The 25509-nt window shown below is 35.0% G+C and overlaps 1 long non-coding RNA gene across 7 annotated transcripts in view; it reads right to left on the bottom strand.

Annotated features, from left to right (window-relative positions):
- Nucleotides 1-25509, bottom strand: part of LOC144284421 (uncharacterized) — a 364283-nt gene that overhangs the window by 96173 nt on the left and 242601 nt on the right. For all 7 annotated transcript variants that reach the window (XR_013352774.1, XR_013352775.1, XR_013352769.1 and 4 more), the window contains one exon: nucleotides 13725-14084. This is a non-coding gene — a long non-coding RNA (uncharacterized LOC144284421). The remainder of the gene's footprint in view (nucleotides 1-13724; nucleotides 14085-25509) is intronic.

Here is a 25509-nt window from a genome sequence, read left to right as displayed (position 1 = left end):
TCATTTGCATTGAACTGAAATCCATAAAACACATTTGCAAATTTGACCAATAATTATCCTTTGACCAAAGCAAATACATTGTTGCAAAAACAAATCTAAGACAAAAGAAAACTATTGGATGATATAAATCTAAGGATTTGGAACTGCTTAAAATGAAATTCAGAAATTGTAATTTTGCCAAAGTCTTCTGGTGAAATAATTAAATTTGTCTTTATCTGAATTGACTGGGCAGTTTTCTAGACAAAGTAAAATTTGTCAGATAATTGATAACACATTATGCCATCACCAGCTCTTGTATTAGTGATTGGCTTTTGGGAAGCCATCGGGTGGCAAAAGACCTCAGATCTAAATGAGATTATCTCCAAATTTTCTTTTCTTACAAGAATTTATAGAGGGTCTCTATATGTTCATACTGAAATGAGCCTATTGGAATCCTTTCAAGAACAACAGTCTGACTACCTTTCTATTCCCTCTCCCATCAAAATAAATAAATTAATTAATTAATTAATTTATTTATTTATTTTAGCCAAAGGGATGAGGGCAAGCTATCTTTCAGTTGACAGTGGAAAACATATTTGGATTTAGAAAATAACAAATTTTTAAAAATTGTGCAAAACTAGAAGCCTATTTCTAATTTTTACCTGATGCACCATTGCTACATACTGACTAAAGATGGGGCATTGCAGCAGATGACTTTTAATGAGGGCCTCTTGTCCTTTACAGCCTCTCTCTAAATGGTCTCTCATCATTTATTCATCTACACTGCACTTTACAGAATACTACTGGCTGAAACTACAGAACTAACTCCAAAAAGAGCCACCCAGAAAAGCCCTTCCTGATTTCCTGCAAGTAATGCCAAGATAGGAAGTCCTAATTTTCAGATAATTTTTTATGCTGCAATAGTAACTGGAACAAAAAACATTTTGCTTATTTAAAATATATATTAGTCTGGTTCTATTCCAATAAATGTCATAGATATTGTGAGCTCTTCAATATATAATATACCACTCACTAATGGATAATAGTTCTTGTTATAAACACTTAATTTTAAATAACTCTGTATTCTTATCTCTTTTTAATAATACTTGAATGCAGTAATATTTACTCAGCTTTTTGCATATTTAGAGTTCCATGGTTTAATATACATTGAGATTCTCTAATACAATTTGTCATATTATATCCATGTTTTCAGGTTATATTTCTCTAAAGTTCTAAAAAAGCTAATTAATAATTACCTAAGAGATTATCACACAAAACATGGTGGTAGAGTAGGAGGACCCTAGGCTAGCATGAATACATCTAGTTAACTATCAAATCAGAAATTAACCTGAAGACTGTCAGAGAACACTACAAATAAAGATAGAGAAAAGGTCACACTAAGAAGGTAGGAAGTGGAGAGATGCAGCTTGGGAGAGAAACAGAGCTTGAACACTAGGATGGGGTGAGAGACATGGTTATGGAGAAGAGCAAGAGACAGACTAGCAAATAGGGAAGCACATAGAAAAAAACTAATCCACATAGCAACTAGCCTGGAAAGCAGGAGGCTGAGTTTTTTGAGTTCTTATAACCAGTGGGGCTTAAATCCTGGAGTTTTAAGGGTTAGCACACTTGGCATGGCTAGAACATGGAGGGCATTGGGGCTACTCTTGGAGAGAAGGCAGGGCAAGCAACCCACAGACATACAGCATGGAAAGAGCAATCTGAAGAGTGTGTTGGACATGCAGTAGGAAGGTATTTGCTCATCTGAGTGTATCCTAGAGAGGCAGCATTCATAGAGAGACCTCTCTGGGAACAAAGGAACTGGTAGTCACCCCTTCCCTTCCTGCTCCTCAGCACAAACAAAGAGCCACCGATAGGAACCAGTGCAGTACCAACACTAACTTTCTTACACCAAATTCCACTACCGCTAGTCATACTTGCCTCAGTCCCAGCCCAGTGAGCCCCCTCCCCTAGAAGACAGGCCCAAACTGCTGCAACACTTTGTCTCCCAACCCAAAAGTTTTAGAGAGCCTTGGTTCCAGCAATAATGGTGACAGGTCTCATTTCATAAGCAGACCAGAGCATACCTAGTTAAAATTTGCCACTTTCAGGCCAGGGACCAAACACTTCCCACAACAGACAAAGGGAGCCTCTGTAGACAGTCAGCTTTGGATAAAATATCCAGGACACACAAGCAGACTGCATGCAGCACACATTGGAGACACTGTCTGAAGCAGCAGACCCTGGGGAACAGAGATCACTACATGACAAAGCAGGACTTCTTCTTCATAAGGCCATTACCCTTAAGAACAGGATATGTAGTTCACTTTCCTAACACATAGAAACAGAGATTGAGAGTAAATGAGAAGACAGAGAAATTTGTCCCAAATGAAAAAAACAGGACAAAGCCATGGCTGAAGATCTAAGCAAAACAAATATAAGTAGCATGCCTGATGGAGTATTTAAAGCAATGATCATAAGGGTACTCATTTGAATTGAGAAAGAGTGGAAGGTACTGGTGAGACACTTAAAACAGAGATATAAAAGAACCAATCAGAGATGAAGAATGCAATACATGAGATTAGAAATATGCTTATGTAAATGAACAGCATGCTGGAAGAAGCAGAGGAACAAGTTAATGACTTATAAGACAGAGTTATGGAAAGAAATCAAGCTGAACAAAAGAGAGAAAAAAGAATTATGGAAAACATGAATAGAATTAGAAAACTCAGTGACTCCATCAAACACAATAACATTTATATTATAGGAGTCCCAGGTGAAGAAGAGAGAGGAAAGGGGGAAGAAAATTTATTTGAAGACATAATAGCTGAAAACTTTCTTAATCTGGAGAAGGAAACAGATAACCAGATATAGGAGGCACAGAGAACGCCCAACAAAATGAACAAAATCAAATCCAAACCAAGACATACTGTAATTAAATTAGCAAAATATGGTGATAAAAAATTTAAAAGCACTAAGATAAAAGTAGACAGTAAATACAAGAGGAACCTCATAAGGCTATCAGGAATTTATCAGCAGAAACATTCCACACCAGAAAGGATTGGAATAATATTTTGAAAGTGCTGAAAGGGAAAAATATACAGCCAAGAATACTGTGTCCAGCAAGGCCATTCAGAATAGGAGAGGTAAAGAGTTTCCCAGACAAACAAAAACTAGAGGAGTTCATGGTCACTAAACCAGCCCTTCATGGAATATTGCAGAAGACTCTGAGTGGAAGGGAAAGACCCTAGTGACAGTATCCAGTTAGGAAACACAGAAGCAGTAAACATGAATACTCCTGGGGACGCCTGGGTGGCTCAGGTGGGTAAGTATTTGACCTTTGGTTTTAGCTCAGTTCATGATCTGAGGGTTGTAAGATTTAGCCCTGCATCAGGCTCCATGCTGCTCATGGAGTGTGCTTAAGATTCTCTCTCTCTCTCTCTCTCTCTCTCTCTCCTTCAGCTCCTCCCTCCCTCCCTCACTTGTGCTCTCCCACCCCCTCTTTCTCTCTCTCTCTCTCTCAAAAAAAAGAAAGAAAGAAAAGAAAGAAAGAAAGAAAGAAAGAAAGAAAGAAAGAAAGAAAGAAAAAAGAAAAAAAAACATTCACCATGATTAAGTGGGACCTATTTCTGGATTACAAGTGTGGTTCAATATCTGCAAATCAATCAATATGATACATTCCATTAGGGACAGAAAGGATAAGAACAATATTATTTCAGTAGATGCAGAAAAAGCATTTGACAAAGCACAACTATCATTCATGATCAAAGCCCTCAACAAATATCTAAACATAATAAAGGCCATATAGGAAAAGCCTACAGCTGACATCATCCTCAATGGAAAAAACTGAGAGCTTTTCTCCTATGGTCAGGAACAGCACAAGGATGTCTACTTTCACCACTTCTTTTCAACATAGTACTAGAGATCCTAGACATAGCAATCAGAAAAGAAAAAGAAATAAAGGATATCCAAATTCATAAGGAAGAATTAAAACTTTCACTATTTGCAGATGACATTCTGTATATGTAAAACTAGTATTATGCTATAAAACTGCTAAAACTGATAAAAATTCAGTAAAGTTGCAGGATACAAAATCATTGTACAGAAGTCTGTTGTATACCTATACACCATAATGAAGCAGTAGAAAGAGAAATAAAAAAAAACAACCCTTTTATAATTTCACTAAGAATAGTAAAATACTTAGAAATAAACCTAAACAAAGAGGTAAAAGAACTGTACTCTGAATAGCAAACACTGTTGAAAGTAATTGAAGAAACAAAGAAATAGATAGTCTCTGCTCATGGATTGCAAGAACAAATATTGTTAATGTGTCTATACTACCCAAAGCAATCTACACATTTAATGAAATCCTTATTAAAATACCAACAACACTTTTCACAGAATTAGAAGAAACAATCTTAAATTTATTGGAGCCACAAAAGATCCGGAATAGCAAAAGCAATCTTGAAAAAGAAAAGCAAAGAGGCATCACAATTCTGGATTTCAAGTTTTATTGCAAAGGTGTAGTAATTAAAACAGTATGGTACTGGCACAAAAATGGACACATAGATTGATGGAACAGAATGGAAAACTCAGAAATAAACCGACAATTATATGGTCAGTTAATCTTCAACAAAGCAGGAAAGAACATCCAATGGGAAAGGACAGTCTCTTTAACAAATAGTGTTGGGAAAACTGGACAGCAACATGCAAAAGAATGAAACAGGATCACTTTCTTATACCATACACAAAAATAAATTCAAAAATAAATTAAAGACCTAAATGTGAGACCTGAAACCATAAGAATCCTAAGAGAGAACACAGGCAGTAGTTTCTCTGACATTGGCTGAAACCAATTTTTTCTAGATAAGTCTCCAAAGGGAAGGGAAACAAAAGCAAAAATAAACTGCTGGAACTTTATCAAAATAAAAATCTTTTGCACAGTGAAGGAAATAATTACAAAACTAAAAGGCAACCTACAGAATGGGAGAAGATATTTGCAAGTGACATATCATAAAGAGGCACTATCCGAAATATATGAAGAACTGATACAATTCAACAAACAAAAAGCAAATAATCCACAATTAAAAATGGCAGAATACATGAACAGATATTTTTCCAAGGAAGACATACAGATGGCCAACAGACACATGAAAAGATGCTCAACATCACTCATCATCTGGGAAATGCAAATCAAAACTACAGTGAGCTATCATCTCATACCTGTCAGAATGGCTAAAATCAACAACACAAGAAACAACAGGTGTTGTTGAGGATGTTGTAAAAAAAAATAACCCTTATAGTGATGAATCACTGAATCCTACACCTAAAACTAATTTTACACTCTGCTAACTAACTGGGATTTAAATAAACATTTGGAAGAAAAAAAGACACAAGGCATTGTGATTGTAGGTGTAGAAACATAAGAAAAAAAAATAAAGTGTAAGCCTAAGAAAAAAAAGGGAACCCTCAAACACTCTTGGTGGGGATGCAAATAGGTGCAGCTCATGTGGAAAACTGTATGGAAGGTCCTCAAAAAGTTAAAAATAGAACTACCCTGCAATTCAGGAACCACACTACTGAGTATTTAGCCAAAGGATACAAGAACACTAATTCATTATGGAGAATCTCCCCGTCCAGGCAGTAGTTCATGGGTGTGTGACCAGTGTTGTATCATAGGACCCCTCACTCACATGCTTGGGATTTAATGCTCTTTGGTTGTGGTCTTAACATGCTCAATAATTTTATTTTTTAATTATATTTGGTAATTGACATATAATAGGAGAATGCAGGATGCACTGGTAGCCTGGAACATGGACTCACACTTGGTCTTATCTTGGGGCCACCCCTTGCCTCTCCCCAGTCTTCCCCCCAGTGACTTAAGCCTCTCTTCCCCCTGTCCTCTGCAAGTCTGGGCATTGCTATGGGAGGGTCAGTTAAGTCAGCCCATTAGCCTGGTCACAGAGTAGGCTCTAGGCACCTGCAAAGGTCTGAATTCTCCATGAATATTCCTGTGCTGAAGGAACATGCATGGCATTAACAGCCAATTGCAAAACATCATGACTGATTATGAAAGATATCACAAAAGAATGGAAGAAGCATATTTCATTCCTTTTGAACCCAAGGCCCTGCATTTTTATTTTGCAGTGGGCCTCACAAATGATGTAGCAGTTCTTGCTCCCATCCATCGCATGGTTTTTCTTTTCTTGTTCTTTCTACTTCTATCCCTCTAGCATGGCTTCAGAAACTAATCTAGAAGTGGTGATTATTTTTGAACATTGTAATCTCACAAGAACCCAACGGAGCACAAAACATCTAGGCAACATTCCTGAGTTGGGAAACAAACAAACAAACAAAAACAAAAACAAAAACAAAACAGAAAACAAAAACCCAATGTGAATAAATTATCCAACCATAATAATTGGGTTCAATGCCTTTTGACTTTATTAGGAGTTTTATCTCACTTGATCCCCACAGCTAAGTACTCAAATACAAGATGGGGCTATTTTTACATCTGCACCCTACCTGGGTTAGCAAGTCCCTGGTGCTACTGTACTCAGAACTACCACTTGCAGCTACGTATAAATGCTCAGGACCAATTCAATGGCTAATATCAAGGGACACTGTGGCAATCATTGTTCTCTTCATAAGATTAAATGCTCTCTGTAAGATTTCATGAACACAAGTCCTTCAGACAACTTAAGAATAGGAGGAGGGTATTTTTTTGTTCATTTAAATTAAGAAATATTAATTGGGTAAAAGAATTTTACCTTTATTGAAAAAAATGTATGTTTTGAGTGACCAAATCTTCCTAAATTACCTGGTTTTGCTTCGCCCTCAACCCTCGGTTTTAACACTGAGTCCTGTGTCCAAGGAAACTATTCAATCTCAGGCAAACTAGGACCATTGCTCACCACATGTGTACTGGCCCCTCAGCAAGGTCTGCATATAGTTATTGTAGGATAATAATACCTGTTAATAACATAGGAAGAACCAGAGGCAAAGAAGGAAGCTTCATGCAGCATGTGAATCTATTTGTAGCAGAGAAAATGAATAGGAAAGGGGTAATTGAAGTAGATCCCAGAAATTGACGAAGGGTGAAATTCAGGAGTAAACAACAAGATATTAATTAGTTGTTCATTGTATGATGATGTATGGAAGGACAGCATTATTCTACAAAACTACACTGAAGCACAGCAATAAGCTCCAAATAACTGGAACATCACAATACTGGACCTTTGTAGAACTTTGGAGATAGGGACGCCTGGGTGGCCCAGTGGTTAAGCATCTGCCTTTGGCTCAGGGTGTGATCCCAAAGTCCCAGGATCAAGTCCCACATCGAGCTTCCTGCATGGAATATATTTCTCCCCCTGCCTCTCTCTCTCTGTATCTCTCATGAATAAATAAATAAAATCGTAAAAAAAAAAAAAAAAAAAAAAAAGAACTTGGAAATGATGTAGTACTTGGATAAAACAAAAATGCAGTGCCAGAGAGGTGTGATTGTCTTTAATTGCAGAACTACTTTTAGGCCATATTATTTGGAAAGCAATGTTAGTTTTACATTCATGATCTTTAGTTATAGCTGAAGGTATGGATAACAAGATTTTTAGCAGTAGCATCTTTGAATAAAACAACAAATAATGTGTTTTGTGGTTCATTAACCATGCTAATACATACATATTTTGCCTGTTAATTTGAATAACAGATTAGAGTTCACTGTGCATTTTCAGCAGAGTTTACTGATTTATTTTTAAGTAATCTGATCAGGAAATAAAAGCAAGTTTTGATTATGGTATCCAGCCCTACTACAAATGCATTCCTTGAACCTCCACACCTTTATAAAACACCAGATTTTGCTTAGAATTTTTCTCAGGTAGTTGTTTTGTCTCGTTTTGCTTTTTTTAATTTCTAAAGTTCCATACTGATCAGCATGATTTGTGTCAAAATTATGACAATTACTTACCAATAAATTATTTAAAAATCTGCAAAGCAATTTCTCATTATTATCCTAATCATTACTTCAAACAATTTCAATTTGCCCTCAAATATTATTAATCATAAACTTTATTTTTGTTTTAATTTGGTCTTCTTTTTGTCTAGTTCTAACTACTAATAAAAGAAAGATAAATAAATCAAACAAACATGAATTCAGAAAATCAAATAAATTAAAGCATGAGCCCAAGGAAAACTTCTTCCAAGCACCACTTAAAGCCACTTCTAGGAAAAGGCTAACAAGTGGCGTGAAAACCTCCTTTACTTTTTGCCCAACTACATTCATCTACAGGCAGTGTTTGGAATTCTACTGCAGGCAGGAAGTGGAAGACAACGATATTCTAGGAAGAGGGCAATTTACCTAGGGGAATGTAGACTGGCAGCAGAATTACCTTGATGAGAAGGAAACAACAGAATTCAACTTTCTCCCATCCACTTGTGCAGAGAGCTCAAGTCATTATTTCTTTGAACTCTACTAGCCATTTCCAAGTCCTCCCTCAACTGTCATTGAATTTCATTCCTACATGGTTTGGCAGCAATGCCAGCAACCACAGAGACGGTAGTGGCTGCAGTGTGGGCACTGGTTCCACTCCCTCTCATCCACTTCTCCAGGGTGCTTCTCCATCATGTGTAATTCAGTTGCATGTGAATGAACACAGTGTTGCTTAGTGGACTGGTTAGCAATAAAATGAACCAGAGAACTAACCACATGATTCCACAAACATTGCATGTGTTATTAGTTGAATAAAAGTCATTCTCTTGGGGATCCCTGGGTGGCGCAGCGGTTTAGCGCCTGCCTTTGGCCCAGGGCGCGATCCTGGAGATGCGGGATCGAATCCCACATCGGGCTCCCAGTGCATGGAGCCTGCTTCTCCCTCTGCCTGTGTCTCTGCCTCTCTCTCTCTCTCTCTCTCTCTCTCTCTGTGACTATCATGAATAAAATAAAAAGGTAAAGAAAAACTTAAAAAAAAAGTCATTCTCTTTACAGTTTTTTTTATTATTTTGACCTATAATTATTAGGTATGAACTTAAATATGTCTCTGATATGGTATAAGCTATGATTAAAGCAATATCCCCTCTGTAGTTCTATATATTTAAAATATTTCTATAGCTTTTAAAAATATATTTCTATATACTGTTTTATATGTTTTTGGATTTGTTGGGAAATATAGCTATCTCCTCTTCCTAAATTTAGTACTAAACTTTATAGTGAGCTTTAATTTAAGTATTTTACATTTTGAGATTTCCTATTTCTTTTACTCCATACTAGTATTTATTCATTTCCCAGAGCATTCCTTTATACTTGTTCACAGATATCCTCAGAAAAGTATTATAATATGTGAAGGTGTCCCAGCATCGTGGTTCTTACTATTAAATTGAGAAAGTTAATGTTGTTTATGTAGACAAGGCATCATATTTAATAAGTTTTTTTGGTAACAATAAACTAAGGTCATCAAACAAAGGAATACATATCCCTGCAGAAATGAACTTTTAGATGCTATCAAAAAATAAATAGGGACTTGCTTGTAGCCTGCAATATTAAAGGAAAGAGAAATAATGGAGGATTACTTTAGGTCACTGAATTATGTGCTGATATTGCAGTAGTGACAAAAACAAAAAAACAAATAAATAATGTTTGTCCTGAAATTTAATATTAAATATATACAAGATAATGAAATTCAATATTATTAAGAGACGTAAGTTTCCATGAAGCATAACCTTACAGCCTGTTTTAGGTTTTAAAGATGTATATTATATAACTCATAATGTCATGGAGACTTAAGTTCTTGTTTTAGTTAAAAATTAAACAGCAAATGATATGCTGCAGGCGATCCTATTCTTCAAGAAGTCATCCTTTTATTTAATACCCTTCTAAACTCTAATAAGATTTAGTTTGTCATGATTTCTTCAGAACTTTTCATCAATGAAAATTCATGTGGATTAGTATTTAAATAAAACATTTACCTACATATGGAAACTTCTATACTTTCCCAACAATACAAATTCGATGAATAGAATCATCAAAATACCATTGTCCTTATATCCATATATTTTTCTACAACCACAGGAAACTAAAAAGAAATAATGGAACATTTTTAATATATATGAAAATGACTATTACGTAGAGAAAAATGTGATCACCGGTATCTTGCCTTCATTGTTAATTCTTCTTTGCTTATTATGAAAACATTGAAAATCAATGAATAGAGCAAATAATCACTAGTGCTATTCATGAAATAATTTAGGTTCCCTGCCTCTCTGACACAGGGAAGGATTATACTTTTCCATATTCATTGAAGTAAGTCATGTGACAAGTTCTGGCCAATGATTTGAAGCCACCTATTTTAATTCGCTAGTGAGAGATATTCCAGCTATATTGTATATTGTGTCGCCCACTAGTTACATGTTATGGGTTTTGTCCTCTCTCAAATTTATAATTTGAAGTCCCAAAACCTTAGAACTCAGAATGTGACTTTATTTAGAGATAGGATCCTGGCAGAGGTAATCAAGCTAAATTGAGCTCATTAGGGTGGACCCTAATCTAATATGACTTATAAAAAGGGGACATTTGAGCACAGTGACACAGAGCAAAGATGATCTTAAGAGACATAGAGAACATAGCCATCCACAAGCCAAGGAGATGGGCCTGGAATATATCACATATATCTTATTAACGGATTTGAAGACTCAGCATTTTTAAGATATTAGTTTTCTACAAATTGATCTATAGATTCAATGCAATCCAACAGTCAGTCAAAGCAAGCTCTCCGAAGAAACTGATAAGCTGATTTTAAAATTAATATAGAGGAGCACCTGGGTGGCTCAGTGGTTGAGCGCCTGACTTTGGCTCAGGTCATGATCCCAGAATCCTGGAATTTAGACCCATATCAGGCTTCCCAGGCAGAGCCTGCTTCTCCTTCTGCCTTATGTCTCTGCCTCTCATGAATTAATAAATAAAACTCTTTTTAAAAATTAAATTAAATTAATATAGAAATACAAAGGATCCAGGTATCTGGGTGGCTTAGTCAGTTAAGCATCTGCCTTCCTCTCAGGCATGTTCTCAGGATCCTGGGACCATGCCCCACATTGGGCTCCCTGCAGACCAGGGAGTCTGCTTCTCCCTCTCCTGCTCCCCCTGCTGTGCGTGCTCTCTCTCTGCCAAGTAAATAAATAAAATCTTTAAAAATATATTGTAAAAAAGGAAATACAAAAAATTTAGAATAAGCAAAAGAACTTTAAAAAGAACTAAACTAATATTACTATTGGAATACATAAACAAGTCTCTAAAGTCAATAAGAAAATTAAAAATACAGTGAAAAATGGTAAAAAAAATAAATCAAATCCTTCACCAAAACAGATTTATGGATTACAAATAAAAGGATTACACATGAAAAGATACTCAATATCACTAACCATCATGGCAACGAAAATTAAAAACCAGTGGGAGATCACTTCACATCTATGAGAATGGATAAACATAAAGACTGGAACTTGAAAAGCTGTTAATAGGAGTAGAAAGTGATAAAAACCACTTGGAAAACAATTTATTGGTGTTTTTAAAAGTTAAACATATACCTGTAGTATATATCCTTTCAAAAAGAAGGAAAGCATATATTCATACAAAGACATACATAACTGTCCATTGTAGCTTTATTTCTAACAGCCCCGTGCTGAAAATAGTCCAAATCTCCATTAACAGGTGAATGGATAAAAATCTTGTGGTATATCAATACAATGGGATACATCTCAGCAATAAAAAGAAATGAACTATTGCCACATTTAGCACTTGTGAATCTCAAAACAATTATGCTGCATGCAGGAAGCCTTCTAGAGAAAAAATATTGCACACTAAATGATTTAATTTATAAAAGATGTAAATTAATGTATAGGAAATATAAATTAATTTATAGTGACAGAAAGAAACTCAGTGGTTGCCTGATAAGAGGGAGAAGTAGCAAGAGAGGCAGGAGAGAGAGATTAAAACTGGCATGCAGAAAATTTAGGGTGATGGAGATGTTTATTACCTTGAGGATGGAGATGGCTTCATTGTTACATACACATTTCAAAGCATGTCAAGTTGCATAGTTTAATTATGTCCAGTTTATTAAACACCAATTATATCTACATAAAGGTACTAAAATTGTGTTAGGTGTCAAGTCTGAGAGAATTTAAGATATTATGAATAACGAGGTTTCTTCAGAGACCATGAAGGAGATTTGGGTGATGGTGGCTCTACGTTTTATGGTTAAAAATTATAAAATAATAAAATTAAATGTTGAGAATTTTCATGAGATTCTAGAGAATAAAAATTATTAATGTGAGGTGGCATTTTAAAACATGCTTTTTTCCCATTAGTACTAAGACATTCCATTTTAGGCATGAAAAAGACAGATTTTAGAATGCATCCAGGTAGAGGAATTTTTTGGATTTGTGTAGCAGTATGCACAACAGATGTTAAAGAACAGTTCATCTGACTGGAAGGGAAAGTCAGTGAGGGTAGGAGGAAATTGATAAACTGAGGGAGAAAAATACCAAGGATGATGTACTGAGAGCACCGACAAAAACAAAGTGTGAGGGGCAGTGAGACGCTGGTAAAATTAGAAGGACTGCAGCTTGTAACAAGATTGTCAAATACTAACATTTTAGTTTCCAGTTATTGAGCAGTTCTGCATAAAACCTTTGCTCTCTGCATTTGTTTCATGCTGTGTTTTGGAAGTGTTGGAACAGAATCACATACATTTTAAATAACATCTGGAGTTGTGAGAAATATTAAGAAACACATTATTTCATGCCAAACACTCAAGTGAAAATGTGCTTACTGCTAGAGTGTACTAATGATTTCACTGTAATATAACAAAATTGAACTAGAAGACATTTGTAATTTCCTTGCATATGTCAGAAATAGAGAATATCAGGGGCACCTCAGTGGCTCAGTCAGTTAAGGGTCTGCCTCTTGATTTTTGGCTCTGGTCATGATCTCAGGGTTGTGAGATCAAGCCCCATGGTCAGTTTCCATACTCAGCAGAGAGTCTGCTTGAGATTCTCTCTCTTGCCCCCTGCCCCTCACCCTGCTCCTGTGTGCTCTCTCTCTCTCTCAAAATAAATAAATAAAATATTTAAAGAAAAAGAAATACAGAATTTCAAAAAAGAAAGACATAATGCTGCTTGTTCACCAGGACTCACAATTCAATATGGAAGGCAGAGATGTAAAGGTAATTTAAAATATTGAGAGCTTATGAAGATAGAATAATGTATAAACACAGAAAAAGGGCAGAGGGAATACAGAAAATTGCTTCAGGGACCTTATAGAGGAAATTACACCTGACCTGGGCTTTGAATGATAAATATGAATTTGCCAATTAGATAAAGACAATGGAAAATTATTTTGGACCAAAGAAATACTATGGGCAAGAATGGAGGGTAATCAAACCATCTGGAATCTAAAACTTTTATCTCCTAAAACACTGATATGGGCTAGAAAATATTCTATAATGTTAAGAACATAAGTGTATAATAAAGACAATCCATAATGTGTACATTTGAAAAAAATAATTTGATATTTCAAAAACAAGCTTTTCAAGAAACAGGTTACTTTTAAATATCAGTTTAAACCAAAAAAGTCTCCAAAGAACAAATAAAATACAAATACCAGCTAAAATTAGTTCGATAGTTCACTGGTTTCTTTTTGGCCAAAAACATAGGCTTATAAGGTGATATAACTTCAACTAAACTAAACTACACTCTATACTCACTCTTAGTCACTGGGTTGGAGGCTGTATGAGGTGATGATCAGATCCGTAACAGAGAAGTGGATTAAAGAAGGAAGAAATGTATCTTCTTCTTTTGTAATAGACTGAAGTAGAGTTCCAACCATCAAGCAGCTTTTCTCTACACGGCCATTTAGGACAAGTTCTTTTTGCCTTGTTACACCACAGTCCCCTAGGGCACTGCTGTCATCATATGGTCAAAATGAAGTTGCTCTGGTTTCCAGCTGACTATAGGGGAGAGTGTGCAGAAGAGCCCTGCCGTTCTCTTTAGCCTATGCTTGCAAGGTCCCAGGTTATTTCTGCTCACATACCACTAGAAAGACTTCAGACACATACTACCACCCACTGCAAAAGAAAAAAAAAAATGAGGTTGGCTACATGCCCAAAACAGAGCAGAAAACAGATTTCATGGACAATGAATAGTATCTGTCGCAGAGAACCAGCACCTCAAATTCTCTTTGGAGAATTCTCACTTTATTCATCTTAGTAGGGAGGAAATCTGATCTACTATGTACTTAATTCCATCCCTTCTAAGGACAAAAGTACACCACCCAGACTGCTAATCAGATGCACTAGTGCCAGACTTGCCTCTGTGGCTATTTGACAAAGAGAATTGGCCTAAAGAGCGCACTGTCTGGGCATTAACGATAGTGTGGCTGCAAAGGGGAGCTCTGTGCCCTTTAGCTGAGCTGTGGTCATCAGAGATTTCAGTGGTAGCCAGTGCAGTGAGGCATAAAAACACACATGTATACACACAACACACCTTGAGGTGTGTGCTAAGGTATAGAGCGCAGGGATGACAACAAATGTTCTTATGTTCTCATCAAACGAGACCTATGGAGTGATTTGGTCCCTTGTTCCAGAAGGCTCCTGTCTTAGCCCTTTCAGCCTAACAAGATACCACAGCTCGGTCAGCTTATAAACAACGGAAACTTATTTCCCACAGTCTGGAGGCTGGGAAATCTAAGATCAAGGTGCCAGCAGATTCAGTGTCCAGTGAGAGCCTGCTTCCTGATTCACTGATGGCTGTCTTTTGCTGTGTTCTTATATGGTAAAGGGAGCTCTTTGGGGGTCTCTTTTGGGAGCACAATCCTATTCATGAGGGCCTGTCCTCATGGCCTGGTAATCTTGCCAAGGCCCCACCTCCAAACACCATCACATTAAGGGTTAAGTTTCAACATATGATTTTTTGGGGGACACATTCACAGCAGATCTTGGTGATTCTTTCACTATTGATCTTTTTAAAATTATTATTGAGATGTATTTTTCATAGATTAAAATAGATTAAAATGTACAAAATTTATGTGTACAGTTTGGTGAATTTTGAAAAAAATGAACACCAATTTAACCATCACCCATGAATATATAAAATATTTTCATAATTGCTGAAAGATTATCATGTCCCTTTGTCCTCAGTACTCTCTCCCTTGAGGGAGACACCATTCTCCTTTATCACTATAGGTTAGCCTTGGTGATTTAAACATCATATGGATGGAACCATAAGGTATGTGTGTGTATATATATATATATATATACACATATATACCTATGTGTTTGGCTTCTTTTGCCGAATCTAGTATTTTTAAGATTCATCCTTGTTACTACTAGAAGCAGTAATTCATATCTATTTTAGCACTGAGTAGTATTTTTTATATGAATATGTTACAATTCATTTTTTCATTTTCCCATTGATGTACATTTGTTTCCAGTGTGGCACTGTTATGAATTAATTCAAGGTGACCATTCATATATATACTTCTTTTTGTGGCCCTGTACTTTCCTTTTTTTTTTTTTTTTTTTTTTTTTTTTTGAGTAAATACCTAGGAGAAGAATTGCTAGGCCAATATACCTCAATTAAATATCTTTTTGGCATAATCATCTTGAGTTGGATTTGATTGCTTAGAACCATGAATCCTTATTGATTCAAGGTATGTATTAGGTTATTCTAACATTTGAGCAAGAGATGTTACTCATCTCATCATTATTGTGGATAAACATCTTTAATTAGTGCAACATTTTGAATGTTGAATACTGTTATGATTCTATAATATCAAAGTTTAAATTTCAAGAGATTCCACTTTATTATTATTATTAATTACTTGAATTTTGGAAACCATGTGAATAATAACTTCCAATTAACTGTGATAGCATAATGACAGCTTTGTATAATATAGCCTTATATAACATTTTTACAAGTCAGTAATTAAACTAGGGTAAGCATTAAAACTTAAGCTTAAGTAAAACAGTCAAACTTATTGGAAGGATAGAGGGATGACTCAATGAGTCAAAGGGTAAATGTACATCAGCCCTCATGAGAGACTTGGATATGAAACTGGGATGTCATCAAGAACCAAGGTGGTGGTCACTCTGTCTCTGAGGTTGTGACCTCTTTGTATGTCTTCCTAATTCTCCTCTATTTTCCAAATACTCAGACCATCCACCTACTTGTGCACAGATATAGTAGCTACCTTAATAAAATGTTTATGTTCGCATTCAAATTTACATGACCCTATATAGCCAATCATTGAAGAAAAATATACTTTCAGGACACCTGGGTGGCTTGGCGGTTGAGTGTCTGCCTTTGGTTCAGGGCATGATCCTGGATCCAGGGATGGAGTCCCGCATTGGGCTCCCTGTGAGGAGCCTGCTTCTCCCTCTGTGTCTCTGTCTCTCTGTCTCTCATGAATAAATAAAAAATATTTTAAAAATACTTTCATTGCACCAATTACAAGTTCCTGAGAGAAAGAGAGATTTGTTTTTTTCCCGAGTCTGTTATTCATTGCCAGTTCAATCAGCTACCACTCAGACTCAAGTGGTACTTATGCTTGGTCTTTATGAAAATTGGAAGTGAAGGTACTCTGTACAGAAATATAGTGACAGGGAGGAAATAACTGGCTGGAGATGTGCTCTAATATACATCTTCGCAAGTTTTATTCAGTTCGGTTGGAATTTGATTTGAAGTTCCCAAATTCTATTAATTCAGATCATCAGATCAATGTGGGAGTTTTGATCACAGGCTTTCTGAAGAAAGCAAATATTGGATTACACTTTGCTTTTGTGTCCTCTACTGTGTTCACTCAGTGCTAAGAATGCAGGAGGCATTCAAATGCAAAAATAATTTTATGTTCCTCAATTAGAAATGTTCCCCCATGTCTTGCATTCAAGGCAGAAAAAAGCATGAAGATATACATGTCAAGGCCTCACAAACTTATGATTCAATTACATATCACTGGCCTCAACAATAATTCAATGAATTTCGGTTATACTTTGAAAAGTTTTTCTGGCTTGAATTCAATACTTTTAGAGTTGTTGATTGCTTTTTTATGGATATAAGCCCTATGGTTACTTGGAGTTTGTCTTCCCAACAGAAATTCTGTGGGGGAACATTTACTGTACTTCAATCCTGCATTCTTTTCTTTCTGAAAGTACCAATGATGATCCAAGTTATACAATTAGGTCTGGAGAATGGTATGCATATTTTGGTCAATTGGAAAGCAAATATTCATTTAAAAAATAAGTAACTTTTGAAGGCTTTTATGTTCAAAGGTGGTTTAGAACATTAGAAAGTATACTGAGATCCTGCCTTCCTGGATTTATAATCTAATTATGGGTATTATACAAAGAGATAGTTTTTAAAAGTTATGAAATGGCAAATAATAATGTAAAAGAGTGGCAAAGAAAATATTATTCACTGCTGAAGCAGTTGTACAGTGAGTGAGTGGTAGAAAATTTCAAAGATGAAAAATGTTATTATAGATGTCTTTATTGTTATTCCTCAAGGAACTGGTAACAATTGTCCTGAAACATTTTTGGAACTGGACAGACAGAAGTCAGCACCAAAGAACGGAAAAAATGTTGTATACACAGTCATAGAAGTAAGCAGAACATTTTTCTAAGAACAATAAGAATAGTCTGATTGGGGCAAAGGGAATGAGTTCTTAAAGACAGCTTGGATCCAGAATGTCAAGATATGAAAGCTTGAGTTGGCCTTAACAAAGGATTCTGAATTTTATCATTTTATATACTAAATTAAAAAGAAAACTGAAGATTGTTGAAGAGTACTTTCATCATGACCCTATTGTAGAGCTTTCTTTCTAAGACATTATTTATAGAAATATTAACTACCACTGGACTTGCATAAAAAATACTCTTGCCTTAAGACAGTAGTACCAATAATGCATTATCTAATACATGGTTATTACAAGTGAAGTAATTACTAAGAATGGCTCTGTGCAGCACTGGAATTCTCACTGTCCTCTTTGTTCACAAACCCAGAGTATCCAAAGTGTTTGTACTGTCTCCTGCCCACATCTAGGCTGATTCTATTCCTTGGGATGTTTGTTACTCTTTGTTCTCACCATCATCAAAAGCATCTTTGCCTTCTCATCCTACTTTAGTGAGTTCTCATAAACCTTGAAAAATAGTTCAATCTAAAAATGGACCCCTAGACAACTAAATCTATTATTTAACTTTCAGAGAAAATGACAAAACTCTCATACTTTGAATATATTATTTTGTAACTTATGATACTTTACTACCTTGAATGTCATAGTTTAATACTCCAGAACTTTATTTCAGATGCAGCTGGGTAATACTACTCAAAGATTCATATCATTCTTTGGGAGATGAAGTGGATATAAGCATTACTGCTTCAATGTGGCCCAAAAATAGAAAGAAATGAGAAATTAACAGGGTAAGTGAGACAACTGAAACTAGGTCATACTCACAATTTTTAATGTAATAGGAGTCTCATTTTGACCTTACCTTCATCTGTACACTGCTAAAATTTCAGGTACAAACATATTTGGAAATCTGATGGGACCAGTCTGATAGAATTCTATTCATAAGGAGGGAAAAGTTCTCCTGTATTTGCACTCATTATTGGGGTGTAGACATTTAAAATTGTATGTCTGAAAGGTAATGGAATGGCCTGATAGAAGTCTTTTTATATGGATACTGAAAGTCTCCTTGAGAGAAATTTCAGTCTAGGAAATCTTGAAGAAGTTGCCTAGCAAAATAACATTAATACAAAAACAAATTCTTAGTAATGAAAAGGGGAAAACAGGTTCTTTGTAGTTACGATTTCTTGGCTTTACATTGGCTTTGGTCTTATCCTTGCATTCATGTAAGGGACTAAAAGAAAAATTTCAAAAGAGCTATTTGTGACTGAAACATAACATCACTTTAAAAGAATTTAATCCAAAATGGTGGGAACTTTCTCTTATTGCGGCCCGCTAACTCAACCCAGCAAATTATAATTGTACTAAACACAGCAGGGTGAGGTCATGATACATGTCTATCAGAGCTCATCAAAGGCAGGGCTGGTTCCAGGAGGACCTGGCTCTCACCAGGTCTCACTAGAAGGAGCACTACCCATTAATCATAAACTGTGGACAGTAAAGCTATCCAGACAGAAAAGCACAAGGAGAGATGGCACAAAAATTAATTTGTGTACTTCACCTGGGTCTGGAGACCTTGCATCAGAATGGGAGGACAACAAGAATAAGTGAGAGTTGAGTTAACTGTTGATGTGACCTCATCTGAACCATGAGCTCTGGAGAGCCTGAAATTGTGTTATGTATCTCATCCAAAAACACAATATGTTTTAAATGATAATTTTTCATTCTGGCCCTTTAAGATTTTTTTTAGATCTCTCCCAAGACATTCCAGGCCGTGAATAAAAATACTGTAGTATAAGGAAATGATAAACCACTTAAACTTTGTGCCTTTGTTGGCCATCTCTTGTTATTCCATTCTCATTGTCAGAAGCTTCTTTTGCCAAGACTACTTCCCTTGACTCCTTCCTTGGGCAGTATTTGTATTGTCTGCTGGTAAGAGGTCTCTAGAAATGTACTCTTCAGCAGAGTCCTAGAATCATTCATACCATGCTGCACCTTCACCAAAGCAGGAAATAGATGATATTATTTTTCTCCATAAATGAATCTTTAGATCTTGTTTAGTGGTTCCACTGCAACTACTAGTAAATTATTAAAGTGAGAATATCCCTTCTCTATTTGGAAAAGTTCCCTTCATTCTCCCCATCTGTTGAAATCTCTCTGGTTCCTTAATGCCCAGTTAACACCTAGTCTTTCAACAATGTCATCTCGAGTCATGTCTTATATACAAAAAATATAAAACCCAAAACAACCATGGTTTCCTCCATGGGAAATATTTACTATGCTGCCAAATTAATAAGCTCACTGTTCCCACAGTAGCTTTATGTAGAATTTGTTACTGCCTCCTATATCATGCCTTTCAATTATGGACATTTTGTCTTCTCACTAAATTTTATAGGTATATAACAGCTAATATTTATTGAGTGCTTATTGTATACCAAGTACTGTGTTAAATTCTTAGAACACAGGGCACCTGGGTGGCTCAGTGGTTGAGCATCTGCCTTTGGCTCAGGGCATGATCCTGGATCCGGGGATCGAGTCCTGCATTAGGCTCCCTGTGAGGAGCCTGCTTCTTCCTCTGCCTATGACTCTGCCTCTCTCTCTGTGTCTCTCATACATAAATAAATAAAATCATTAAAAACAAACAAACAATTCTTAGAACACATTATGACACTTACAACTGTGTAAACCCACATTTCTACTTGTAAGTAAGAATCAGACCAATTGCCAAAATTTCAACTCTGGGACTCAAAACTAATACTCTTTAACTTCAAATCCATGTTCTTTATCACATCATTATATGTCAAATACCACATTACTTACAAAAATGCTACACACAAAATTATTAAGTGCTTATAATAATTTCTTGAATGGAACTGCTCATTGTAACAGAAATACTTGTTAACTAAAAACTACCTCACCAATAAAGGTTTGACAATACAAAATTTTACTAAAAAAATGAAAATAATCCTAACAGCCTTCCTGTCATACTCTAATAAATCTACAACAAAGAGAAATGTCTAAAAACTTGGGGAAAAATCCAGCAATGAAAGTACTAAAAATCTCCTTCACCTTTTTTCTCTTTGCTTTGGTTGTTTTTATGCTACCATGTTCTGTATTCTTCAAATTGTTTTCGGCAATTCACAAGTAGAATATATATTCAGTAAGAACAACTTCATACAAGGGATCTCCAAAAATCACGAGAAAAGATTTTAAAGATTTCATTGAAACTCAAGGTGCACAACATATGACAATAGATGTGGGAGGACACCAACAATAAAATTTTTATTTAATTCAATATATATTTATCAAGTGCCTACTATATGACATTTCAGTTTCTTATCCTGCCATAATGATTGTTAGTGGAAGAGGAGCTGAGTTGATGGGTACTCCAATTCTTGGCAGCAGTGATAAAGATGAATTACAGGAACTAGTTTCATTTTTAAAAAGAGAGAAAGAAGAACTATATGTACTTATCCTGTCCTACTTTATGGAACTTTTTGCCATAACCACATAAAATGTAAAGTATTCTTCTCTGGTAGAAAATAAGAATATAGCCAATATGTCACTCAACTAATCCAGAGTGGGGGATTATAGTGTCCAGAGTTGGAGATACTCTTATCTCTTGGCATCAGAGGATATCCTTTTTCACCACATTTCCAAATCATTGACTTTTCCAGGTTTTATTTCAAACTGAAATTTCAAAATAGGCTCTTCAAAGGTCTTATTCCTCTTATTTTAATGAATACAGCACAAGGTATTTTTAAATAATCGTATCTTAAAAATGGGATTTTATTATAACTATTTTAATTTTCTCCTTTCTGAAAAATGTCTATATAGAATTATTATATTGTCCAAAAATATCTTAACGATTTTAGCAAGGGCATATGATAATAAAGACAAATGTCTTATAAATATTAATAAGAGACCATAAATATAAAACCTCCAAAATTAATTACTAGTATTTTATAAGAAGAGGTTTGAAGAAATGAAATAAAGTAAATATTATCTTAATAATACATTTTTATATGATGAAACATGTATCTTTTCCTCTGTAAATTTCAAGAACACGGTCATGGACTTTTGCCAAAATGATTATTTCTATGTGGATATCTAAAGCAATCTGCTTTGTATGCATAAGCAGTAGGCTATTACGCAGAATACTAATTATTGTTTCTAGCTAGAAATATTCAACGATTTTTTACTTACAAAAACTGCATATCATGAAATTTGATTAAAATCTCTTGTTTTTGTTACTCTTTAAACATGTCCATAATTTAATATCTGTGGAAAGCACATTCCAACATAAATGTGTATTTTGGCAAATTCTATTTATTGCCATCCCATTTTATCATACAATACATTTCGTGCTATGATTATAGCTTTGGGGTTTTAATACTGAAATGTAATACTTAATATTGTTATTTATTTATTTATTTATTTATTTATTCATTTATTTATTTAGTATTATTTGTGGTACAGTTTTTAAGAGTTTGCTAAAACCTTTTGATAATATAATTAATTAAAATTGAAAATAAGGAAATGACTATTATCAGAAAATGGCATTTATCCTGAGCCATAGAATTTATCCATTTTGTGATTAGGCACTAGAAAACTCAATTTAGCTTCTTTTTCCTAAGGAAAGGTTAATTTAGTAGCAACCATACCTACCTTTCTCCGAGAAGCACAATGGTTGATAAAATCCTACATCATGCTGTTCAGCAAATGAAAGGGTCTATTTTATATGATTACAGGGAATGAGGCTCTGCTTGTTCACCATGAGTCCAGGAATGCTTAAGTACTTATCTGAATAGGCCTTGGCAAGCAGAAATATCTGGGGAAAGCTTAAAAGAAACATTCAAGTAAAAAGAAGATGCAAAACCAAATCTTTTCTGATGATTCAAAAACCTCTACACTAGTTGAAGAGCTAGAGTGAGAAATATTTATTTTTTGGGATTTATAGTATTGGCCTGGACAAGAACTATAGCAATAAGGAAGTCAAATGGCACCTAACACTTACACAAACCTTGTTTCATGCTGTAATCTGGGAGAAAATTAGCACACATAAGTTAAAGCTTTTATAATCTTTTAAAAGATGTATATTGCAAAGTCTTTATAGCCTACTTGTAAGCTCCATGTAGTGGCTGGCATCCAGTAGCTGGCTGAAAAAAATTCTTTCAGGCAATGTTTTACTGTCTTTTCGAAGCATTGCAAATAGCTTTACCAAAGACTGGGATACTTCTCTTTATTCTTAGTTGAAAAAGTGAAATAAAGCTATAGGCAGCAGAGATAATCACTAAGGAATCATCAGTAAATTTAAAGTTACTTAAATTTAAATTTATTATGCCATTTATATCTCCCAGTTAATGTTTAGCAACACATAAAACAACAATTTGTAATGGTGACTAAAATTTGCATTTGTATATTCTTTTCATTAGAATCAATGCAAAAGGCTATATTTTAAATAGTTTCAATATCATTTGCCTTTTAAATAGGAGTCTATGACTCCTAGAGTTTACTAGTCTCTTAGGACCCATTCAGATAATTTGAAGGGGGTCTGTTAGAATGAAACTACTATTTATAGGAGATATCCATAGTAGGATTGTGATTATTCCTCCATCCTTGCCTTGCTGATTTCTTCAGGTGAGCTCTATCATTATTTAAAACTATCATAGGCTGAGGCAATTTTAGGCTATTATAGCTTTCCTCCAAAAGTACTTTTTTTGTTTAAAATACAGAACTATGGAGTACTGCATGAAAGATTATATAGAGACTCAAATATAAAATGTTCATTTTCTGAGGGATCATTCTAGTCATAACGGAGGGAATGCCCTAAAATAAGATGCACATTTTTATCTTCCAGCTCTTGTCATTTGCTACCTCTGTTCCCTAAATCTGCCTGGTGCCATAGCTTAGAATGTATTCCTATTCATTCTACCGCATACCAACCGCACTGCTACTCTAACAATTCTGCTTTTTTTCTTTTTGGAAATTATTTTTATTACTTAGTAATACACAAGAAAAAGAATATGTAATGTAAATTTAAAGTATAAAGAATATCAAAATAACCTATGGGCCTACTCCCCATATTTAGCAATTAAGTATTTAACAAAGCCTCAAAGCCTTTTGCTTCTCAGTGATATTCTTTCTTTTCCCATAAAAGTGTTAATACAATTTAAATTAGTGTTTCTCATTCCTATGTTTTTCACTGCATATTTGTTACATATATATGTCCATGAAATATATACAGTTTAAGGTGTAGGTTTATAGGCTTTATATAAATGATACCATACTTTATTCTATGATAGGATATTTTTGTGATTTAGTCATGCTCATTGCTGAAGGGCTGATGCCTCAGTTTTTACCCTTGTATGTTATTTTTTAGATGATTACAAGACACGGGATTTACTCATTTTCCTGGTGATAGTAATTTAGATTATTTCTAGGTATTGTTTTTGCTATTAAATATAAAGCTGCAATAAACATTCTTGATGGTATCTCTTGGTATACATGTCAACAGTTTATAGAATTTTGTAGAGGCCAAGAGTGTATGTATTTTAACTGTACAAGAGAATGCCATATTGAATTTTTGAAGTTCTTGCACAAAGTTACACAGTCACTAGCAGTGTATAAGTGATTCCCTTAGTCCACATTTTTGTAGACCATGATTATTTTGGAAAATCACACAAAAATCTCTGTTGAAATTTTAATTTAAGATCATTGGATATTTTGAGGTACCTGGGTGGCTCAATGGTTGAGCACCTGAGTATCTGCCTTTGGCTCAGCTCGTAATCCTGGGTCCTGGAATAGAGTTCGGCATTGGGCTCCCCACGGGGAGCCTGCTTCTTCTCCCTCCGCCTAAGATCATTGGATATTTTAACTGATTTCAGAATGCCTAGCTTTAGGATAGTGGCCTTCTCCTCCATATATATGATTTGTCTCTACTTATTTAAGTTTAATTTAATTTCTATAAGCATGGCTTAATGGTAAATGTCTATCAAGATTTTTAGTTTGTTGGTATAGATGAATGCAATTGGTTTTTGTATATTGATTTTAAATGCAACCATTTAAATTGTCTGATGAATTATAATAACTTTTTTCTAAATTTTTGTTTTGTCCTATATAAGCAATTATTTATTTTGTGACTAATACAGATGGGAGAAGATATTTGCAAATCATATATTTGAGAAGGTTTTAATACCCTGAATAACAAATATTTTATACAACCTTATATCAAAAAATAAACAACCCAATTAAAAAATGAGAAAATGACTTAAATTCGAGACATTCAGATGGCCAACAGACACATGAAAAGATGCTCAACACCATTTACCAACAGATAAATGCAAATTAAAACCACAATGAAACATCACCTCACATTAGTCATATTGGCTATTACCAAAAAGACAAAAAATAGTAAGTGTTGGTGAGGATGTGGAGAAAAAAGGGAACATCCATACACCATAGGTAGGTTTGTGCATTGGCACAGCCACTATGGAAAAAGGTATGGAGGTTTCTCTAAAAATTAAACAAAAAAATAGAAAAATTATATGATCCAGCCATCTACTTCTGGGTATTTATCCAAAGAAAAGAAAAACACCAATTTGAAAAGATATATGTACCCCTATGTTTATTGCAGCATATTATAACAGTCAAAACATAGAATTAACCTAAAGGTTCACTAACATATGAAAATAAAGAACATGTGGTGCGTGCACACACACACACACACACACACAGTGGAATGTCTCTCAGCCATGAAAAAATACAAAACTTTGCAATATGCAACAACTTGGATAGACCCTAGGGGGTATGTATTACAGTGAGTGAAATAAGACAAAGAAAGACAAATACTAAATGATTTCATTTATATG

The sequence above is a fragment of the Canis aureus genome, chromosome 15 (genome assembly GCF_053574225.1).
Source record: "Canis aureus isolate CA01 chromosome 15, VMU_Caureus_v.1.0, whole genome shotgun sequence".
Taxonomy (NCBI): domain Eukaryota; kingdom Metazoa; phylum Chordata; class Mammalia; order Carnivora; family Canidae; genus Canis; species Canis aureus.
This window is presented reverse-complemented; position numbering and strand designations above follow the sequence as displayed.